Here is a 23,771-nt window from a genome sequence, read left to right as displayed (position 1 = left end):
GTTTTTATTTTTTGATTAATTTAGATAGTTTATTCATTAAGGGTATAAACGATATTAACCACTCTAACTTTTAACATGAGAACTCCGTTGCAAAAATTTACTTCTCAAATAATAGTATAGATATCTATATAAATTAATAAAAACTTATAGTGTCAAAATTATTAATTTATAGAGTTTTTACTATATCGAATAAACTAGAGCTAATTAGCAAAAAAAAAAGAATTATAATATTAACATATATTGTGATCATCTAATTTACAGTATTTTATCATACCACATTACATTAAATCTGATTACTGACCAAAAACATTGAGAAATACATATGGAATTCTGAAATACTACCGAGCCTTGTATATAGAAGTTTCCCAGTATATTCTACTATCAGAGTTTAAAACCAAGCTCTGTAACTATTATCGTTGCAACTTGCAAGTTGTTAATTACTGTTGGCTGTTGCATGCTGAAAGCTAAAGAGCGAGGCTAGTTAATTATGTTGTACACTGAGTGTGTATTAGTTTATATAGTGTATTAGTTTATATAGTACGTATCAATAGTAGCACAACTGTCCATGCATGCAGAATCACATCACATGCAGAACGTTGTCACTATATTTTTAAAATTTCATGAGGACCACACATTACAAATTATTACATATGGTCCTCCGCACGAGTCATAAATGATGTTGCACCGTTATTTATGGTAACATATGTTGACTCTTACAGTCTTACCTGTCTCATTCAATGCGAATTATATATGGTCTTATTCGATACTTCTAGAACGATAAATGATGATGTTGATAGACTGATAATGGGTGACAAAGAAACTGATATAATGATAGTCGGAAAATGAGCATATGATCTCTCTTTTTTTGGTCTAAGATCATATATTGCTCACCAGAGTTTAGCTACTAGTCTACTAGCTAATAGTTGTTATAAGGTGCTGTAAATGATGATGAGTCGGAGTCTTGGTCATGTTGTTAAATTTTTATTCGATGATAACGATTAAAAAATGATGATCAGTCTTCGTCATGTTGTTGTTCGTGACGACAACGATATTTGGTTGTTATTACCGAATCAACTACTACGGCTAAAAATAAAAATAATACTATGGCTAGTTATGTATGATTTCACAAATTTATGCTGAAATTTTCTATGTTATAACTTTAATTAAGAAACTGACATTTAAAGTAAAGTTTGTACGTATATATATATTTTTTCAATACTTGGTAAAACATTACATCATCGTATAATTTTTAATTTTAGTACATATGATGATTAATTATTTGCAACATATGCGATAGTGATAAACAATTCCACATATAAAGATTCCATGATGAAACTCTCTATGAAACACTTAGATCGACGGACGGTTCTGCATGTATGAAATTCTCGATGGACAGGTTCTCTTCGTAACATACGTCCACAATGAACGGCTTTACCTACAGTACTCTAGAACTCTTTATAAGCTTTGCATCATATAATCTACAAGAAATTGCATGGTCTGAGAATCAAATCCCAAACCTGGGTGTAGAAACTTTTAAACATTAACCAGTAGGATACAGTGCTTCCACCGAATACAATAAAGTGGAGATTTAAGGAAACGAACATAGTTATTAACCGATTTGAAAAATCAATACCATTAAAAGATGATCATTCTCAAATTATACCCTTACTGAAAATTGCATTTTTCTCAAAAATACCCTTATTTTTACAAGGAAGTAATAAAATTCATTTACGGCATTTAAATCTTTTAGTTTTGGGCCTACATATACACCTAAATGGATCTATAAGTAATGTGCCTACATATATATATTTAAAATATATACTAACTTTAAATTTAATATAAGTATAAATATATTATGAACTATAAATAAATTAACAAACATGAAAATATTATTATCTTAATTATACGTATCAATATTCAAAATAGATCATTTGAATATTATACAGATTTTTCAATACAAACCAAAATCATATATCCTACACCATATATCATATACATATTTGAATATTATTTTTCCATGTATAATGTCATTTTATACATAATATTGATATGGCAATTACAAGTGTTCAAGAATATTTTAAAAACTATCTTAAAATAAAATTTTAAGTCTTAAAAAAACACAAACATATAATAGGTTATTAATAACGAAAATAAACTAATATTGTCATATGAATAAGATTTTTTATATTATCATTGTTTATTTGGATAACATAATAAAATTTCATCAAATTCTAAGGAATCACTAATTTATGTAATATTAAGAAAATATGAGTAATTTAATCATTTAAAAAGAAAAAATATTATCAGATATTTTGTGTTTTATCGGATCAATGATAAGACAATCTATATTGCCCCTTTATCTTATAAGACAATCTCTGAAGGACTTTGGTAAGAACTATTTTTTAAAAAATATTTTTAATTCGAAAAACTGGTTGATTACATTTTTGTCTCTGATTATTAACCCTAAATATATGAATCAATTTCTATTTAATAATTCTCTCATTTTTCCTTTTCTTTCTCTCTTCTTCTACGGCGTCTTTTCTCTTCCTCTCTGCAACTTCTCTTTTTTTTTTTTTTCTTCTCCTTTCTTGTTCGATATAAAATCTGATAGTGAAGATTTCTTCTTTCTTTCTTCGTTTTATATCAAATAACCACATAATCAAAGATGGCAGAGAAGGTACAGCGATTATAAAGTGCTTGTGGTTGAACCTAATATTAGATCTGAAAACCAGAAAAAAGAAACAGATCCACGGTGGCTCAGCTTGATGTGGCGACGAAGAAGGTGACAAAAAAAAAGAAAGAGATCGGATATTCTTAAGATCTACTTTGTCTTAGGGTTTTTATTGTTCTGGTTTTTTTCGATTTAGGGTTGTTAAATATATATCTGGGTTTTTATGATTTAGGGTTCCTTCGTGTTTTGTAATTTATTTTCATCTTATGATCTGGATTCAGTATAACTTGGTATTACTCTCGGTACAACTAACTCAGTAATACTTAGTAGAACTCAGTAGTACTTATTATAACTCAGTATTACTTAGTAAAACTCAATAGTACTTAGCAAAACTCAATAATACTTAGTAAAACACAGTATAACTAGTAGAACTCAGTATAACTCAGTAGAACTTGGTATAACTGCACTTAGTAGTACCACTCAGTAGTACTTACTTAGTAATACTTAGTAATACTTAGTAATACTCAATATAACTCAGTAGTATAATTCAGTATAACTAAACATCAGTATTACCCAGAAGAACGAAGTATAACTCAGTAAAACTATACCGTATAATTTGAAATTTTAAAAATTTTGAAATTTTGAAATTTTGAAAATTTTAAAATTTAAATAAAAAATAATTTCAAAAATGAAAAGGGCAAAATCGGATATTCATGTTTCATTAAAGTAATGAGGGGGATTTTTAATTAATGAAGTTTTCATTAAATCTGAACCAGATTATATACAATGTATCGGGTCTATAGGTTCAACCATGAATCTAAGTCGGATATGAAAAAAAATCTTATAACTCAAACATTATTATAGAACAACTACCATATTTCGAACAAATATCATATTTTGAAAAGAAAAAAAAAACAAATGATAAGAACCTTAAAACTCAATTGTTATGGTTCAAAACAAATTTAATAGTAATTTGTAAATCAGTTTTCGATCAATAAATGAAAAAATAATCAAATCCGCAGTTTCTAAGCGCGGGTCAAAATCTAGTTGTTGTTTAATGTAAAAGCATTTAATGGACTTGAAAATGGGGAAGAATAAGATAATTTATTAGAACAGAAAAGAGTATTTTCCTGAAACCCAATTGGAATTGTATTTTACAAACTTTTAAACCGGGCTCATCATCAGCCCATGTTCAAGTTAACAGATAAATCAAAAGAGTGGAAACTCAAGAGTAGGGCTGCAAAAAATCTGGAACCAAAGATCCCAATCAGAACAAAACCGAAATATCTGAAACTAGAATCAAACTAATATATTTACATACTAAATGGTTCTTATATTTCTATATTAGTTATTAGCGGAACCGAATGGATACCCGAATATATAAAAATATTAATTATATATACATATAACATAACTAAATATATATATATATATATATATATATATATATATATATATATATATATATATATAAATTTTAAAATTTTATTAAAAGTATTCAAAATTATTTGATATATTATCCAAAATACTTGATTTAACTCAAATTACCTAAATGGGAACAAAACAAATTCCAGGTCTTTTATGTTCCTAGTTTTACTATCCGAACCGAACCAAACCCGAACCAGAAATAAATCATGTAGTAAATGGATCTTTTAACTCTTTATCTACACTATCTGATACTCGAGATACCCAAACCAAACTGAGCTAGTACCCGAAATGTCCATACATATTTAAGAGAGAAAGGAAAAAGGAAAGTACATTATTTGAGGTGTAATTTAAATTCAAAGTAATTGTTAATACTGGATAATGCCCTACATATTATGATCTAATAATGCTTGATCTTTTAAGTCCTAAGCCCTATAAACTTGCAAGTTGCACACGGATGGCTAATATTCCTCCCTAAACATGATTAATACCTATAGGTGCCACCACCATGATTAAAAATATAAATATGTATAACTTGTCTTTAAGTCAAACCTATCTATGATTAGATTTTACTCTATGGAATAACTCAACTGCTGATCAATAGAACATAATAATCGTTATGCAACTCTAACTTTTTTATCAGTTTTGCAACCAATAAAAATATGTTTTTCTAACCACCGAAATTATCATTATGCGTTAATCCTATATAATCCACGAGGAAATAATCAAACTCGTGTAACAGTTGGATCATAAAGTATATGTTTGGTTAATTATGTAATAATCATCTGATTAGCTTAACTGGCTTTACATAATAATTTAGTTGACGGTGTTTCTTGGAACAATCCACATAGAATCTCTATAATATTATTTAAGAAGTCAATATCCTATGTGTCGCGCTCATGTTAATTTTCACGGTAGTTGATTACGATGATACTCTTAATGAATTAAATATATCTGATTATCATTATTAATTTTTTCCCTTTTTATTTAGTTTTCCTTTTTTCTCAAATAACCTGTGTAATAAAGAAAAATTAGAAATTTAAAAACGAAAATATCTTTTATACATAGTGTAATTCATAAAAAGTAAAGTTAACAAAATAATCTAGATTTTAAAGTAAAGACATAATCTTCCCTCTTAAAAGAAAATCTTAGACAACATAATATATATTTTAAAGGTATTAAGCATTTTATTTAAATCAATCTATTTTCAAATTATTACAATATAATTTAAATAACATAAACTAAGATATCTTTAATGAATAAAATTTATTTATTTTATTTAAGTTTCCTTTTATATTTTTCAAATAATATAAATATTTATAAATTTTAAAACGAAAATAATATATATATGATGTGATTTCATAAAAAAGGAAAGCTTAGAAAAATAGATTTGATATTAAAGTAAAGAAATAAATTTTTTTTTTTAAAAAATATATCGGTTATATTTTTATGCAACTTTGTACATATCATTACTTTATTTTTGTAATTTTATTTTTGAAAATTAACATATACCAAATTAATGCAAAATTAAAAATATATTTACACATCTATAATGAAGAACCAAACTATATGTCGATGTTTTTTTAAAAAAAATATTAGAAAATAAAGAATGATCAATATGAAGTTACATGCGTAAGTAGCTGATATATTTTTGAAATCTCATGTACACATATCAATATTTACAATAATTAAAATATTTTAAAAATTCTAAATAACTATATATATTTTTGACAATTAACATATACCAAATTAATGAAAAATTAAAAATATATTTACACATCTATAATGAAGAACCAAACTAATACAATGAATATAGTTAATACTATTTGATTGAATTAGATTAAAAATAGTTATACTATAATTTGACAGAATATATGTAACAATATACCCACAAAATGAGTAACTAGACCAATATAAATTTAATATACAAATACTATATTTTATACATCTATATATTATAGAATGACTTTACATATTACTAAATAAATATGAAATTCTCAGCTAATAATATAAATATCACATTTTTCAAAATTTTATTGTTAATGAAATCAATTAACAATATTTAAAAAATTTATGAGATATGCAGTATTTGGGAATAAAAACTTAATAATGAGAACATATTTAAAAAGATTCATTTTACTTGATAATTCTAAATTTGTACCTAATTAAAATTTTCAAATAACCAATTTGACTAATCTATTTAATTGACGATATTGTTTCAGATATATATAACTAAAATGCTATTAGAAAATTATTTTTAAATTATGTCTGATATTACATATGTTCAATTGAATTTTACCTTAAATTATTTTTCTTTAGCAAGGATTTGAAATATTAGATTTGGTAATAACATGTACATTTAAGTATTAGTATTAAATAAATTTAAAACCCATAAGATTTTTCTTATGAGAAAATTGTTATATGGAAAGTTTCAAAAGAATATTCTTCAAATTTTGTATGTAAAGAAAAACATTTAGACAAGATAACAATGTTCTAAAAAAATAAAAAAAGTTCAAATAAAATAAAAATCCTACATATAATAAAATGTTAAAGTCAATAAGTTAAAATAAAATTAATTTGATAATAATATAAATACAAGAAATGCAATCACTCATTCTAACAAATTACTCATTTTAATAAATATAATATAAATATTTTATTAAAACTGCATGACGAATATTTATATATCGGGTTGAAAAATTAAAAATTAAGACTACTTATATAATGGGTTGGAAATTTAAATATAGTTATCATTTATGACCAAAAACCTATCAGAACTTCTCAAATATTATTTTCGCATATATATGTTAGTTTATGGAAAATACACACATAAACTAAAATTAAACTAAAAATATATATTTTAATTATTATGCGTAATGTCATAATAAAAAATACATAATACGTGAAAAATTAAATGTATATTATATTATTTATAGAAAACAAAAGTATATTCCTAAAAAATGAAAAAAATGGTTTCTCTTTTTTACTGGGAACCCAAATGTTGTAAATAATTCTTTCCAACGCGTATCAAACCCCGACCAATGAAAGGTTACTAGCATTTCTTTTACCACTAGCCAACTCGATATCGGGTAAATAAAATGATATCAGTTAAATAAAAATAAATATTCGCGTGATATTTACATTTACAGTTATGTAAATCATTTTACTTTTATTATTAGTGCAATTATGTAACAGCAATATATGTATTATGTGATGTATTTTTGTCACCATTTTATTATAATTTTTATAGATTATATAATGGTGTAAAAAATATTTAGTTATATTACGTAAACAAAAAAAAAACACCCGCCCGGTCTGGTGGGTCAAGCTCTAGTTTAACTTTAACCTTAAGCGTCTTTATGAAAGTAACTATAGTTAGAAGTGTAATTATGTTTCATTATTGATCATTTCAAACAATTCTATTTCATGATTGTTCATTTCAAACATTAAATTGTTCTATTTCATGATTGATCATTTCAAACAGCTGTGTTTTCTTAAAGTCCACCTTTTACTAATCATTCATTGTAAATTATTTTTTCGAATAACATTTTCGAACCAAACGAGATTCTTCTTCTTTCTTTTTCCCATTATCTTTTCTTGATTTGTTTTTTATTCATTTTATTTTTAGGGTATAAAACTTTTTCGGAACAAATAGTCAACCGTTGGTTGGCTGCGGAACTTTTTCGGAACAAATAATTTGGAAGCTAATAAGATTCGTTACATTTCAACAACACCATTACCGGTTTAGCAAAAAATAATTCTTTGGTGTCATGAACCCAGTAGTTATAGGGGCATATGTAAAACATATGGAGACATATTTTAACAAATATAAAATAATACAGACTACAATATTAATTTATGAAATTAAGGGGCATGTTTAAAAATCAGTGGTTGCACGTATGTTTTGGCTGAAACTTTGAAAATTATATATATATATATATATATATAAACGAAACTTCTTATGAAAAGTTTTGGGTACACTTCATTTCAAAAAAAAAAAAAAAATTGGATACACTTGTTTGTATCCATTGTTCATATACATAGCTTTGCCCTTGGCTGGCTAATTGGCTATAGCATTTTCAAAGTGAAGTCTTCTTCAAAGCTCAACTCAAGACCCCATTTTGTGACAAGCTCTGATAAAACAACCCCTTATATTTAGGTTCCGAATGGTAACTGCGGTTTGAGCGGTGCGGGATAAGCGGTTCAACTACGGTGCAGTTTTAACAGTTATAAAAACGTATAAATATATGGTATATGTAGAGATTTTTGTTACTGTTAACTGTGGGGCGGGACGGGACGGTTGTAAACATTCGAAACCTTAGTTTATCTGAGTGAACCCCACAATCATCATTGTTCGAAGACAAAAAATACCACACAATCATCAAAGCCATTTTGACCAAGTATCAATAAAACCAGATGTCATAATCTGTCAGGATGTAAATTTGCCAATTTGAGTAATAAGTTAAATTCATAATATATGTATACAAGAATAATGTATTTATATATATTTAGGAACCTTATATTAATTATTTTAAATTCATTGGAAAGCGTATTATGTCTCTAACAAAAAGTTACTTTTCAAAAAAAAACTAAATTAAAAAATCTATATAAGAAACATAAAATTTTAAATTCTATAAATGTATTCAAAAATTGCACTTTATAAATTATTATTGCTATTATTGTTTAATGTAAAATATTTTTCACAGTTACCACGTGTGTGTTACAGTTTGAAAATCCTATGAAAACAAAAAAAATCATGAAAATTTTCATAAAGTTATTTTGATATACAATTTTTTACATTGTCACTAGAGACAAAAACTTTTGTTCCAGTTGAACAGTTTTTTTTATTATCAAAAGACTATTTTATTATTCAAAATTGAAGTTGTCTGAGTAACCAAATTGGAATAGAACAACCAATGAAATAAAGACTCTATGGAAAGACATCGTAGTCCTAGTTGAGAAATCTGAAATCTGACTCTGCGCTCATGGAATATAAGTAATCTTGAAATCCAGGAAGCTTATCTTCAGAGTTTCTATACTCTCCAATTATGTTGCAAAGCTCGGCCAAGCATGCGGCTCGTTGATCATTGCAATCAAATCCTTGTAAGTCTGTTCCAAAGCTTTGACAAGTCTTTGACAAGTCAAATGCTGGAGCATATTCTCCATCGCTCATCTCAGTGCTTCCATCTCTAAATGTAAGGTAAACTCTCTTCGAATATGATTACGTATCCCCATAAGTTGAACCTTCCCCCAAGCTATCTACCCACACCCATCCATATCCACTAAACTGTGCAGTAGGTGTTCGTCCATGACCCATCTATCATGCAAATATTCCCCAAGCTTAAGACTTGAGGTTTTTCAATATTAAGATCTTGTGGAGTTGTTGGTATTATCTCATCTACGTTAAACTAGGCTTGACACTCACTCTCCGCATAGCGAATTAGCTCCAAAGGATCCATGTATATTCCCCTAAACAGTTTATCATTTACGGCCTTCCAAAATTACCAAATTATCCAGGGATATAGATCCCTGTCTAATTCTGGTTCAACAATGTTGTTCTTTTTCCAGAAGAGATAATCCATATTAGCATAGATAGGAAGAGGGAAGACATCTTGACTCGTTGGTGTCGCTGAGAGAGACCAAGCTTGTAAAACTGGTGGACATTCAAAAATTGAATGAGTTTCAAGTTCTTCTGGCTCTCCACATCGTGGACAGTAGTTATCACATTTCATGTTACGCCATACCTGATTCTTCATCACTGCCACATAACCAGTTATCAGTTGCCATATAAGATGACAAATCTTTTGTGGAGCTTTTATCTTCTAAGCAAAGACTTGAAGCTTTGTTATACTAGGTTCCAGAACCTCCTTCTCTTCATCAGCCTGTAATAAGTTCCGAGTTACCCAATATCCTGATTTGACTGTGTAATGTCATTTTTTAGTATAGTTCCAGCAGAATGTATCATGGCGATGAGTGGTGCTTATAGCCTCACTCCTTATGTAGGGTATATCAGCTAGGTCAACATAGTTCTCCAGTTGCCCAACATCTTATTCCTTCATATCCTGGTTAATGAAATCACTGGTTCTCTTGTTCGGATGCAGCGCTGGGGTCAAAAGCCGTGCTAGTCTAGCTGGTGTTGTCGGGATACAATAATTCTCCCACACCTTAACCTCATATCATAAATATATTTTATATCTGATTCCTAATAATAGTACGAAGATCCACACATATGATGAACTGTTTACAAAGACTGTCCGTAAAAACGAACACATTCTAGCCGTTCTTCTTGTTTAATATCCATACAAAACCAAATTAAATATATTTGATATGAACTGAATTAATTATTTGCTTATGATACTTAATGAAGCACATCTGAAAATAATCGATCTGAAATCGAATAGGATCCAGAATGTCCAACATAGTAGAGATTATATATATATGTGAGTAATAAGAGAAAATAAACAAAGGTTAAGTTTGTAATGAAGTAATAATTCAGGGTATAATCTGAAAACATAATATGTATATAAGCACATGATCTTCTCGTACACACCACCAATTCTTTGTTTTATTATACTCTGTTTTATCTAAAACCAAAAAGGAACGAATCAGTGTCGGCTCTTGGTTCTAAAACCAAAAAGGTACAGACCTGAATACACACCCAAAAACGGTTCGGTTATACGTTGGATCCAAAACGCGCGTTTTACAAAGCTTTACTACTCCGTGACTCCTCCTCCTCCCGCCATTTGCTTGGAAACTCTTCTTCGGGCAATGTGCTGAAACTGAGTCAACGTCCGAGTAAACGAAGTGAAACTTTTTTTTTTTGAAAAAAAAAACGAAGTGAAACTTGGTGGTTTAGACTAATCGAAGTGAAAGAAACCGCGTTTCCAAGTAAGTATGTCTGTGACAAAAACTTTCTTTCCAAGAAAGTCTGGTTCTTTTCCCGGTATGCAAAAACTAATTCTTCGTTGGTTTCTTCTACGTAGAGGAAAAGACTTCGAATTTTTCTCTTCTTCACTTCTTGTCTGGAAAAATATCATCGGAAAAATTTCAGGGGAATTTTTTTTCCTTAGATTTAACAAGGGTTAATTTGCCCAATAACCAAATTTGAAAAAGAAATTAGGTGCAGAGCATTGATTTTGACATAATAAAGTACATAACAATTATGTCAACTTTTATCTGGTAATACTCTTTCTTTGTTCAAATTGTCAGTAATAGAGAGAGAAACTGATGACATCAACAATTTGACACCCCACAATTAATTATCACATGTAATACAACCAACACCACACATTTGTTTAACACATAAATATGCATCTAATTTTTCTATACCATATGACTAAAAATAATAGGATTCAAAATCCACTCACACCTAGTAAATACTAAACTTTAATCCAAACCTCAACTCCTAAATAATAAACCCTAAACTTTAAACATCACCCTTCCATCTAAATACTAAACCCTAAACCTTAATTACTGAACCCTAAACCCAAATATAAACCTTAAACCCAATTATCAAAATCTGAAAATAATATATAATATTATGTAATATTAAACTAAATCCAAACAAAACTCCTCAATACTAAACTCAGACCTAACTTTTGAATACTAAACCCAAAAATGCTATCACTAAACCCAAACCTAAACTCCCACCTTCCAAATATTAAAACCTAAATCTTAATCACTAAACCCTAAACCCAAGTATAGACTATAAACCCAAATAGAATGGAACAAAATACATAGTATAGTACAAATTGGTGAGCAGAAAAAAAACACTATTTTTTAATCGTCAAATGGAACATACATAATACGGTCACTAAACCCAAACATCAACTCCCACCTTCTAAATACTAAACCCTAAATCTTAATCATTAAACCTAAATCCAAGTATAAACTCTAAACCCAAATAGTATATAACAAAATACATAGTATAGTACATATAGTTGTAAACTAGAAATTGATAAATAATGAATTTATCAAACAGTCGATGGTACAATAATACAACAACTGTAGCATACTATTTAGTTTGGTACTTGCGAATTGTATAAAAATATAAGAATCGTACTATACTATAATTATTTTTCACTACATATAGTATAGTCGACGAGTTCATCTTCTTTACATCTTCCTCTTTTTACAGACATGGTGATACACACATTCACTAGTCCAGAGTAATTATTCTTCATCATACCATATCAATACAGCATACTATAACAATTTAAATAACAACGAAAAAAATCAAGATGAACAATATTAAAAAAACTCAAAAAAAAAAATCGTGATGTCACCTTGTCGTTCTCTACGGTGCCATTTTCTTCTCCAAACTCAATTTCACAAGCCCAAAATCCATATTCTTTACTAGTCTTGTGGTTTGTGTTCGTATGTATGAAAAAAAAAAACAGAGATTGGAGGAGAAGAGGAAGAAGAAGAAAAAGAGATGTGGAACAATGATAACCACAATTTATTAAATTATTTATTTAATATTTCTTTTAATAAATAATTCTCTAGCAGGTTTTTTTTTTTTTTTTTGACAGCAAACGGCTATTCTATTACTCAAACTTGAGGTGGTCTGGAAAGCCATACCGAAATAGAACAACCAATAAAACATAAGGATCTATGAAAAGAACGTGCATTCCTAGCTAACGAATCCGCAATTCCATTCTACGTCTTTGGAACGTAGCTTATCTTGAAATGTAGATGAAAGTTAGGGGTTTTAGTTATGTAATGAATTATAATTTGTTTGAAGGTTATACAGCCTAATTTCTCATTTAACAAACTGGAAAACATTCTTTAGATAGGAAATAATGTAAATAGATAGTTCGGATCTAAACTATGAGTTTTGTCTACTTACGTATTGTTTTTTTTCTTTTAGCGGTACTATAATACCACTTTTTCTTAGCTAGTCACTTTTTACATGTTACTTCTATTTATATACTCTTGAATTTATATATATTTTTTTTATTTCTTGTTTTCTTTCGCCAGAATGTTCAACTTCAAGCAATGGTTGGTTCTTGTGGTATGCTCATTAGCAATCTTGAAAGCAGAAGGATTGCTCGTCAATATTACATTTGTTCGAAACGCCGTCGCAAAAGGAGCCGGTGAGTTTATCTTATAACATAAAGAAGAACACTACTCTCTTCTCCTCTTGCCACGTCAATAAATAAGGTGAGGAGGCGCTGACACGTGTTCCCTTTATTAACTTTGCGTTTTATTTAATCTGTTCAGGATTCGGTCGGGTTTTAGTTTTGTTGGGCCGTGTCTTTTCTTAGTCCAGCCCATATCATTCTAAAGAAACGGTATATGTAATTAAACGTTGCGTTTGGTTTAGGGTTTGTGTTGTGTCCATCTTTGCATCTCTATTCCCTAATCAGGCAGCCGAATCTTTCATCTTCTTCCGGTACGAGATGCTACCAGTAACCGATTTCCTCTCATAAAGCCCTCCATTAGTCGACCACACATGATCTATATTCAATGCAATCCTTGAGACTGCAAGACGGTGGACGTTCTACTATAAAAAGAGGTATGAGTTCCTGCTTTTAGAATCATCATTCGTTCTAAACTAAACAGTAAACAAAAAGTGTGAGTTATGGCTGCCGTCTTGATTCCATATTATAATTATTCATTGTGTTTTGGAGTTTCTGTTGTATACTTTTTTGCTGAGCCTTTTTCCAGCTTTTGATGATTGATAAATGTTTTTTAATCTTCATATTTTACGACTGAGTAATTTCTCCGGTTCTGACTATTCATTGATGTTTAGATATGTTTCACCATGCTGGATCCATATTACAAACTTCTTTGGTAACTATTTTTTTTAATGGCTGCCTGATAAATCGAATTGATTCAGCTCTCCACGATTCATTTTCAAGGCTTGGCTCAGATGTGAAAGGCGGTCTGTAAACATTCTAAATAGATGTGAGTATTGCTTTTCTTGAACTCATCTTCTCTTTGTATCTCTTAAATCTATCTTAGATTAGTCTACCTCCTTTTGCTTGCGCATTCATGAAGCTGTTCGCGGAGACGCTTTTTTACAGAGCATGAGGTTAATGTGAGACGATAGCAGCGTTGTGTTTCACAGCGGCCATTGATGCGGTGGACGGACAATTCGGTTAAGGCAGAGCCTTCTTCTTAGGCTGGAGAGGTGATGAATCAGATGATGGAGGCATGGTAACAAGTCCCAGATTTACCAGAGGAGGCTTCTCCACCAGGATAAAGGGGTGACATGCTCTTGATTGATGTAAAGGTTAGCCTCCTCATCTTCCTTCCCTCGCAATTCTTTTCGGTTTCGGATTACTTAAGAGCAATTCTGACATTTTGAACTTCATTAAGTTAATTGGACTAGATCTGAGTTTTTTTTTATATTTCTTGGTAAAATCATCTACCCATGTTTCGTTTTCTCATTTGTGCATCTATTTAGTGACAAAGTAATTAAAGCTTCAAAATACACTTTTCAATGTAATGAGATTAGAAAGGCAGGATATTGGTGACCATAGTTAATATAGAAATCTCTATCTTTTGATTGGTGCAATTTCTTCAGCCTACTTCCAAATTAATGTTTTCACCACCAAAGAAATACATCTGAGCAATTTAGCTAGAATATGATGTAATTTTTGTTTTATTCTGGAATCTTTATGGGTTATTAAAAGGAAGTTTGATCATGTATGACATACTTCATATATGCTACTCAGCTTCTGCTCAATCCGCACAGATTCAGTGCTTAATGCTTGCAGATTACTTGATGTTAAAAGACGTTTCCAAAGAGTGTTCTCAGAAGTAGCTGAGAGACGAAGCTATAAGAATCTAGCGTGAGTAAACCGCATTTGTTGCAGTCTGGGAAAGACACAAAAATGTGAGCTCCAGAAACATCTTGGAGAGGTTTCTCCAAAGAACTTTGCGCCAATGAATAGGCTACTGGGGTGAAAGACGGAGAGATTGCAAATCTAAAAGATGAGGATAAGGTTGATCAGTTGATGTTGGCTCACTGACTAACTAGAGACTAAGGAACTTGAATCTCGGTGCGGCATCCATTCTTTGTTTTTATGTATTATTGAGTTCTGTTATTGTTGGGAAGTTTATGTCCTTGCCTTACAAATGACCATTGTTCCACCTGTAGAAAAATTAGTTGGAGAAACAAAGATTTTCTAAAGCTACAATTTCAAAGCTCTTTGGCTAATTTATAATGTTAAGTTGAGAAACAGGTCCGTAAAACGAGCACTTCAAACTGCACCGTCTGATTTTATTCTAGGGTGGGGAAGTAATTGTGTTTAGTGACTTCTCTGCTGAGAAATCCAAATATCAGAGGTAACAACAATCAATATGACAAACATGATTTAGAAATTCTATGTTAAGTCAACCGTGTAAAACGCAAGCATTATGATGACTTGGCTGTTTAAATTAATTTGAATGAAATACATCTTACATAAAATATGAACTTCTGTTAGAATTGTGAGAAAGTTAAAGGATAAAACTTATTAAACCAAGCTTAGTTATGTCTTTTAGTTTTTTTTGCAGATATATATCTTCATTGTGTTCATGGTCAGCCACAATCAATAAAGTGAGAAATAACATTTTTACCGAAGGAGCCCAAACTTACTCTCTTCTTTCATTCTCTCTTACAGGGTTACAGTATTTAGTGGCAATAAACCAACCCTGTAATAAATCAGGTAAATGGTGACCATATTTATATAATCTCTCTGTCACCTCCGTTGTTGTATATTTTTCTCAAGAGTTATTATGTTGTCTTTAACCAGGTGTATTACGAGTAGTTGTTGATCTCTCTCCAAGTTATGAGCTTCCTGCTGGTTTTGAGGTATGTCGTTATCACATTTCAGGTTGAGCCCAAAGTTGAAGCTGAATCATGGTTTGTAATGTCTGGTTTTATCTTATAACATAAAGAAGAACACTACTCTCTTCTCCTCTTGCCACGTCAATAAATAAGGTGAGGAGGCGCTGACACGTGTTCCCTTTATTAACTTTGCGTTTTATTTAATCTGTTCAGGATTCGGTCGGGTTTTAGTTTTGTTGGGCCGTGTCTTTTCTTAGTCCAGCCCATATCATTCTAAAGAAACGGTATATGTAATTAAACGTTGCGTTTGGTTTAGGGTTTGTGTTGTGTCCATCTTTGCATCTCTATTCCCTAATCAGGCAGCCGAATCTTTCATCTTCTTCCGGTACGAGATGCTACCAGTAACCGATTTCCTCTCATAAAGCCCTCCATTAGTCGACCACACATGATCTATATTCAATGCAATCCTTGAGACTGCAAGACGGTGGACGTTCTACTATAAAAAGAGGTATGAGTTCCTGCTTTTAGAATCATCATTCGTTCTAAACTAAACAGTAAACAAAAAGTGTGAGTTATGGCTGCCGTCTTGATTCCATATTATAATTATTCATTGTGTTTTGGAGTTTCTGTTGTATACTTTTTTGCTGAGCCTTTTTCCAGCTTTTGATGATTGATAAATGTTTTTTAATCTTCATATTTTACGACTGAGTAATTTCTCCGGTTCTGACTATTCATTGATGTTTAGATATGTTTCACCATGCTGGATCCATATTACAAACTTCTTTGGTAACTATTTTTTTTTAATGGCTGCCTGATAAATCGAATTGATTCAGCTCTCCACGATTCATTTTCAAGGCTTGGCTCAGATGTGAAAGGCGGTCTGTAAACATTCTAAATAGATGTGAGTATTGCTTTTCTTGAACTCATCTTCTCTTTGTATCTCTTAAATCTATCTTAGATTAGTCTACCTCCTTTTGCTTGCGCATTCATGAAGCTGTTCGCGGAGACGCTTTTTTACAGAGCATGAGGTTAATGTGAGACGATAGCAGCGTTGTGTTTCACAGCGGCCATTGATGCGGTGGACGGACAATTCGGTTAAGGCAGAGCCTTCTTCTTAGGCTGGAGAGGTGATGAATCAGATGATGGAGGCATGGTAACAAGTCCCAGATTTACCAGAGGAGGCTTCTCCACCAGGATAAAGGGGTGACATGCTCTTGATTGATGTAAAGGTTAGCCTCCTCATCTTCCTTCCCTCGCAATTCTTTTCGGTTTCGGATTACTTAAGAGCAATTCTGACATTTTGAACTTCATTAAGTTAATTGGACTAGATCTGAGTTTTTTTTTATATTTCTTGGTAAAATCATCTACCCATGTTTCGTTTTCTCATTTGTGCATCTATTTAGTGACAAAGTAATTAAAGCTTCAAAATACACTTTTCAATGTAATGAGATTAGAAAGGCAGGATATTGGTGACCATAGTTAATATAGAAATCTCTATCTTTTGATTGGTGCAATTTCTTCAGCCTACTTCCAAATTAATGTTTTCACCACCAAAGAAATACATCTGAGCAATTTAGCTAGAATATGATGTAATTTTTGTTTTATTCTGGAATCTTTATGGGTTATTAAAAGGAAGTTTGATCATGTATGACATACTTCATATATGCTACTCAGCTTCTGCTCAATCCGCACAGATTCAGTGCTTAATGCTTGCAGATTACTTGATGTTAAAAGACGTTTCCAAAGAGTGTTCTCAGAAGTAGCTGAGAGACGAAGCTATAAGAATCTAGCGTGAGTAAACCGCATTTGTTGCAGTCTGGGAAAGACACAAAAATGTGAGCTCCAGAAACATCTTGGAGAGGTTTCTCCAAAGAACTTTGCGCCAATGAATAGGCTACTGGGGTGAAAGACGGAGAGATTGCAAATCTAAAAGATGAGGATAAGGTTGATCAGTTGATGTTGGCTCACTGACTAACTAGAGACTAAGGAACTTGAATCTCGGTGCGGCATCCATTCTTTGTTTTTATGTATTATTGAGTTCTGTTATTGTTGGGAAGTTTATGTCCTTGCCTTACAAATGACCATTGTTCCACCTGTAGAAAAATTAGTTGGAGAAACAAAGATTTTCTAAAGCTACAATTTCAAAGCTCTTTGGCTAATTTATAATGTTAAGTTGAGAAACAGGTCCGTAAAACGAGCACTTCAAACTGCACCGTCTGATTTTATTCTAGGGTGGGGAAGTAATTGTGTTTAGTGACTTCTCTGCTGAGAAATCCAAATATCAGAGGTAACAACAATCAATATGACAAACATGATTTAGAAATTCTATGTTAAGTCAACCGTGTAAAACGCAAGCATTATGATGACTTGGCTGTTTAAATTAATTTGAATGAAATACATCTTACATAAAATATGAACTTCTGTTAGAATTGTGAGAAAGTTAAAGGATAAAACTTATTAAACCAAGCTTAGTTATGTCTTTTAGTTTTTTTTGCAGATATATATCTTCATTGTGTTCATGGTCAGCCACAATCAATAAAGTGAGAAATAACATTTTTACCGAAGGAGCCCAAACTTACTCTCTTCTTTCATTCTCTCTTACAGGGTTACAGTATTTAGTGGCAATAAACCAACCCTGTAATAAATCAGGTAAATGGTGACCATATTTATATAATCTCTCTGTCACCTCCGTTGTTGTATATTTTTCTCAAGAGTTATTATGTTGTCTTTAACCAGGTGTATTACGAGTAGTTGTTGATCTCTCTCCAAGTTATGAGCTTCCTGCTGGTTTTGAGGTATGTCGTTATCACATTTCAGGTTGAGCCCAAAGTTGAAGCTGAATCATGGTTTGTAATGTCTGGTTTTATCTTATAACATAAAGAAGAACACTACTCTCTTCTCCTCTTGCCACGTCAATAAATAAGGTGAGGAGGCGCTGACACGTGTTCCCTTTATTAACTTTGCGTTTTATTTAATCTGTTCAGGATTCGGTCGGGTTTTAGTTTTGTTGGGCCGTGTCTTTTCTTAGTCCAGCCCATATCATTCTAAAGAAACGGTATATGTAATTAAACGTTGCGTTTGGTTTAGGGTTTGTGTTGTGTCCATCTTTGCATCTCTATTCCCTAATCAGGCAGCCGAATCTTTCATCTTCTTCCGGTACGAGATGCTACCAGTAACCGATTTCCTCTCATAAAGCCCTCCATTAGTCGACCACACATGATCTATATTCAATGCAATCCTTGAGACTGCAAGACGGTGGACGTTCTACTATAAAAAGAGGTATGAGTTCCTGCTTTTAGAATCATCATTCGTTCTAAACTAAACAGTAAACAAAAAGTGTGAGTTATGGCTGCCGTCTTGATTCCATATTATAATTATTCATTGTGTTTTGGAGTTTCTGTTGTATACTTTTTTGCTGAGCCTTTTTCCAGCTTTTGATGATTGATAAATGTTTTTTAATCTTCATATTTTACGACTGAGTAATTTCTCCGGTTCTGACTATTCATTGATGTTTAGATATGTTTCACCATGCTGGATCCATATTACAAACTTCTTTGGTAACTATTTTTTTTTAATGGCTGCCTGATAAATCGAATTGATTCAGCTCTCCACGATTCATTTTCAAGGCTTGGCTCAGATGTGAAAGGCGGTCTGTAAACATTCTAAATAGATGTGAGTATTGCTTTTCTTGAACTCATCTTCTCTTTGTATCTCTTAAATCTATCTTAGATTAGTCTACCTCCTTTTGCTTGCGCATTCATGAAGCTGTTCGCGGAGACGCTTTTTTACAGAGCATGAGGTTAATGTGAGACGATAGCAGCGTTGTGTTTCACAGCGGCCATTGATGCGGTGGACGGACAATTCGGTTAAGGCAGAGCCTTCTTCTTAGGCTGGAGAGGTGATGAATCAGATGATGGAGGCATGGTAACAAGTCCCAGATTTACCAGAGGAGGCTTCTCCACCAGGATAAAGGGGTGACATGCTCTTGATTGATGTAAAGGTTAGCCTCCTCATCTTCCTTCCCTCGCAATTCTTTTCGGTTTCGGATTACTTAAGAGCAATTCTGACATTTTGAACTTCATTAAGTTAATTGGACTAGATCTGAGTTTTTTTTTATATTTCTTGGTAAAATCATCTACCCATGTTTCGTTTTCTCATTTGTGCATCTATTTAGTGACAAAGTAATTAAAGCTTCAAAATACACTTTTCAATGTAATGAGATTAGAAAGGCAGGATATTGGTGACCATAGTTAATATAGAAATCTCTATCTTTTGATTGGTGCAATTTCTTCAGCCTACTTCCAAATTAATGTTTTCACCACCAAAGAAATACATCTGAGCAATTTAGCTAGAATATGATGTAATTTTTGTTTTATTCTGGAATCTTTATGGGTTATTAAAAGGAAGTTTGATCATGTATGACATACTTCATATATGCTACTCAGCTTCTGCTCAATCCGCACAGATTCAGTGCTTAATGCTTGCAGATTACTTGATGTTAAAAGACGTTTCCAAAGAGTGTTCTCAGAAGTAGCTGAGAGACGAAGCTATAAGAATCTAGCGTGAGTAAACCGCATTTGTTGCAGTCTGGGAAAGACACAAAAATGTGAGCTCCAGAAACATCTTGGAGAGGTTTCTCCAAAGAACTTTGCGCCAATGAATAGGCTACTGGGGTGAAAGACGGAGAGATTGCAAATCTAAAAGATGAGGATAAGGTTGATCAGTTGATGTTGGCTCACTGACTAACTAGAGACTAAGGAACTTGAATCTCGGTGCGGCATCCATTCTTTGTTTTTATGTATTATTGAGTTCTGTTATTGTTGGGAAGTTTATGTCCTTGCCTTACAAATGACCATTGTTCCACCTGTAGAAAAATTAGTTGGAGAAACAAAGATTTTCTAAAGCTACAATTTCAAAGCTCTTTGGCTAATTTATAATGTTAAGTTGAGAAACAGGTCCGTAAAACGAGCACTTCAAACTGCACCGTCTGATTTTATTCTAGGGTGGGGAAGTAATTGTGTTTAGTGACTTCTCTGCTGAGAAATCCAAATATCAGAGGTAACAACAATCAATATGACAAACATGATTTAGAAATTCTATGTTAAGTCAACCGTGTAAAACGCAAGCATTATGATGACTTGGCTGTTTAAATTAATTTGAATGAAATACATCTTACATAAAATATGAACTTCTGTTAGAATTGTGAGAAAGTTAAAGGATAAAACTTATTAAACCAAGCTTAGTTATGTCTTTTAGTTTTTTTTGCAGATATATATCTTCATTGTGTTCATGGTCAGCCACAATCAATAAAGTGAGAAATAACATTTTTACCGAAGGAGCCCAAACTTACTCTCTTCTTTCATTCTCTCTTACAGGGTTACAGTATTTAGTGGCAATAAACCAACCCTGTAATAAATCAGGTAAATGGTGACCATATTTATATAATCTCTCTGTCACCTCCGTTGTTGTATATTTTTCTCAAGAGTTATTATGTTGTCTTTAACCAGGTGTATTACGAGTAGTTGTTGATCTCTCTCCAAGTTATGAGCTTCCTGCTGGTTTTGAGGTATGTCGTTATCACATTTCAGGTTGAGCCCAAAGTTGAAGCTGAATCATGGTTTGTAATGTCTGGTTTTAATGAAAACTTTGTTGTATTGGGAGAATGGTTAGACGGTAGTCCTAAACAGAAGAAGAGATCGAAAGCAAAATTTGGTAGAGAGATTTCTTTGAAGAAGGCGTTAAGATTAAGAAATTTTCTCCAAACCAGCTTTCTAGAGAGATTGAGTTATTCACGAGGTGGTCTTAGTGAAAGGATTGATGTGAGGGCATGTTTCAACCGAGTATAAACACTGAGAGTATTCTTTGGTTTCTATGTTTAATCATCTCTTCTCCTGCTCATGCGTAAATCCGATTTATATCATTTTTGGAATTCCATACATCTAACCGAGTTTGGTATACAATGTGGAATTTCATAAAGATTGTAAAAAAGGTGGGTGTGGGCCGTGTGGCAACTTGGAATCACCACTTGATTTCGACCAGCAATATGTAATCCAAACATTTAATTATTACGAATTGAATCAAAGATTCAGTATTATTTATGTTTAATATTTTAATTTACGTTTTAATTAGGTTGATCTTACAACAACATTCATATAAATAAAAAAACATTTCCATTTATACCAATTATAATAACAAACATGAATGACATACCAAATAAAATAACAAACATGAATGCTTTTTTTTTTGGTAGAGCATGACTGTTATTAAATAAACTAATATGGCTCTGATGTCCAAAGCCAAATAAAGCATGAATTAAGGACAATATATAACAAGATGTATTATGTGGTCAATGACGGTTCTCACGCTCAATATTCTAACATCCTACATAACTAACTAAACATGGCATAGAAATATTGGTTCACAAATGATATAACCAATCCCCGTTGAAGTTAAAAGAAAATATCAATCCAAACATTTATATTTACAAATGCTCATTGAAATATAATTCACTACAAGAAAACGTAGCAGTAACAACGGTATTTTACGAGGAAATTATTTCCTCGTAAATTTACATAAGCTTTACAACGCAATTACGACGCGACATGACTTCGTCGTAAACTCGATGGTAATTTACGACGAAATGTATTCGTCGTAAAGTTAATGTAAGTTTACGACGAAAGTACGTGGAATGCAAAATAGTTGTAAACGTTACATCGACATTACAACGAATCATGTTACCGTTACATAAAGGTGAAAACGTGTATTGAAAGTGCTTTAACTTACCTAAGTTCGTTGTAAACGCGTTGTAAATTTTCCATGTAAAATCCATGTAAAACTTACCATATTTCTCTATATATATGTCATTTCCCACAACTCTCTTCCTCACAACACACAACTCTCTTCCTCACAACACACAACTCTCTTCTTCTCGAACCACCAATTACTATTTCGAAGATAACGATAACGAACATGAGTCATTCGTCTGTCTGCCAATTCAGTAGAGCGATAAGGAGAAAATGGAGGGAAGTGAAGTTGGTTTATACTTGAGTGAAACCTCCGACCATCGTCAAAGGTTCCTCTCAAGTACAAACCAGCTGCACTTCCGTCCACTTTCTCCTTGTCGTTCCACTGAATTGGCAGACAGACGAACGACACAGGTTCCTTATCGTTGTTTTAGAAATAGTAATTGGTGGGGTAACAACGCAATTACGACGAAACCAAATTTCGTCGTAAACGCCATGTAATATTACGACGTAAGTACGTCGAAAATGAAATTTTACATCGATATTACAACGAATCATGTTACCGTTATATTTAGGTGAAAAACTTATCGAGTTTCGTTGTAAAGTCGTTGTAAAAAAACTATGTAAAATCCATGTAAACTTTCCCTTGTAAAATCGTTGTTATATTTCAACTACCCAACTCGAAAATTTCTCTATATATATGTCATTTCCCACAACTCTCTTCCTCACAACACACAACTCTCTTCCTCACAAGACACAAACGGAAAAAAAAAAAAATTTAAAAAAAATAGTAGAAAAAATGGTCGGTGGCGGTAGTATTTACGAGTTACGAAGTTGGATGTATTTGCACAAAGATTCCGACGGGAGAGTGACGAATGCATTTCTGAACGGGCTAGAGACATTCATGCACCAGGCGGGCTGTACACCGATCACGCAGGAAAGCGGTAAGATGTTCTGCCCCTGTTCAAAATGCAAAAATTCGAAATTTGCACGTAGTGAAACTGTATGGAATCATTTAGTAAACAGAGGATTTACACCACAGTATTACATTTGGTATCAACATGGAGAGGGTTATGGGGGAAATGAAGCTAGTAGTAGTAATGCTAATTTTGAGGATGCTCATCATAATGAAGAACCGAATCATGTGCATAAT

General features: G+C 31.9%; 1 long non-coding RNA gene across 3 annotated transcripts; it reads left to right on the top strand.

Moving 5' to 3' along the window:
• Positions 1-10,630: 10,630 nt before the first annotated feature.
• LOC125577340 lies at positions 10,631-22,875 on the top strand. 3 transcript variants are annotated; one of them, XR_007315780.1, is made up of 6 exons: positions 10,631-10,984; positions 13,076-13,613; positions 13,938-14,005; positions 14,125-16,383; positions 16,709-16,776; positions 16,896-22,875. It is a non-coding gene; the product is annotated as an uncharacterized LOC125577340 (long non-coding RNA). The 3 variants fall into 3 exon arrangements; XR_007315779.1 differs by having other exon boundaries at positions 14,125-19,154; positions 19,480-19,547; positions 19,667-22,875; XR_007315778.1 differs by having other exon boundaries at positions 14,125-22,875.
• The last annotated feature ends 896 nt before the right edge of the window (positions 22,876-23,771 follow it).

The sequence above is a fragment of the Brassica napus genome, chromosome A8 (genome assembly GCF_020379485.1).
Source record: "Brassica napus cultivar Da-Ae chromosome A8, Da-Ae, whole genome shotgun sequence".
In the NCBI taxonomy this organism is placed as follows: domain Eukaryota; kingdom Viridiplantae; phylum Streptophyta; class Magnoliopsida; order Brassicales; family Brassicaceae; genus Brassica; species Brassica napus.
Note: the sequence above shows the minus strand (reverse complement) of the source record. Positions and strands in the feature narration are given on the sequence as shown.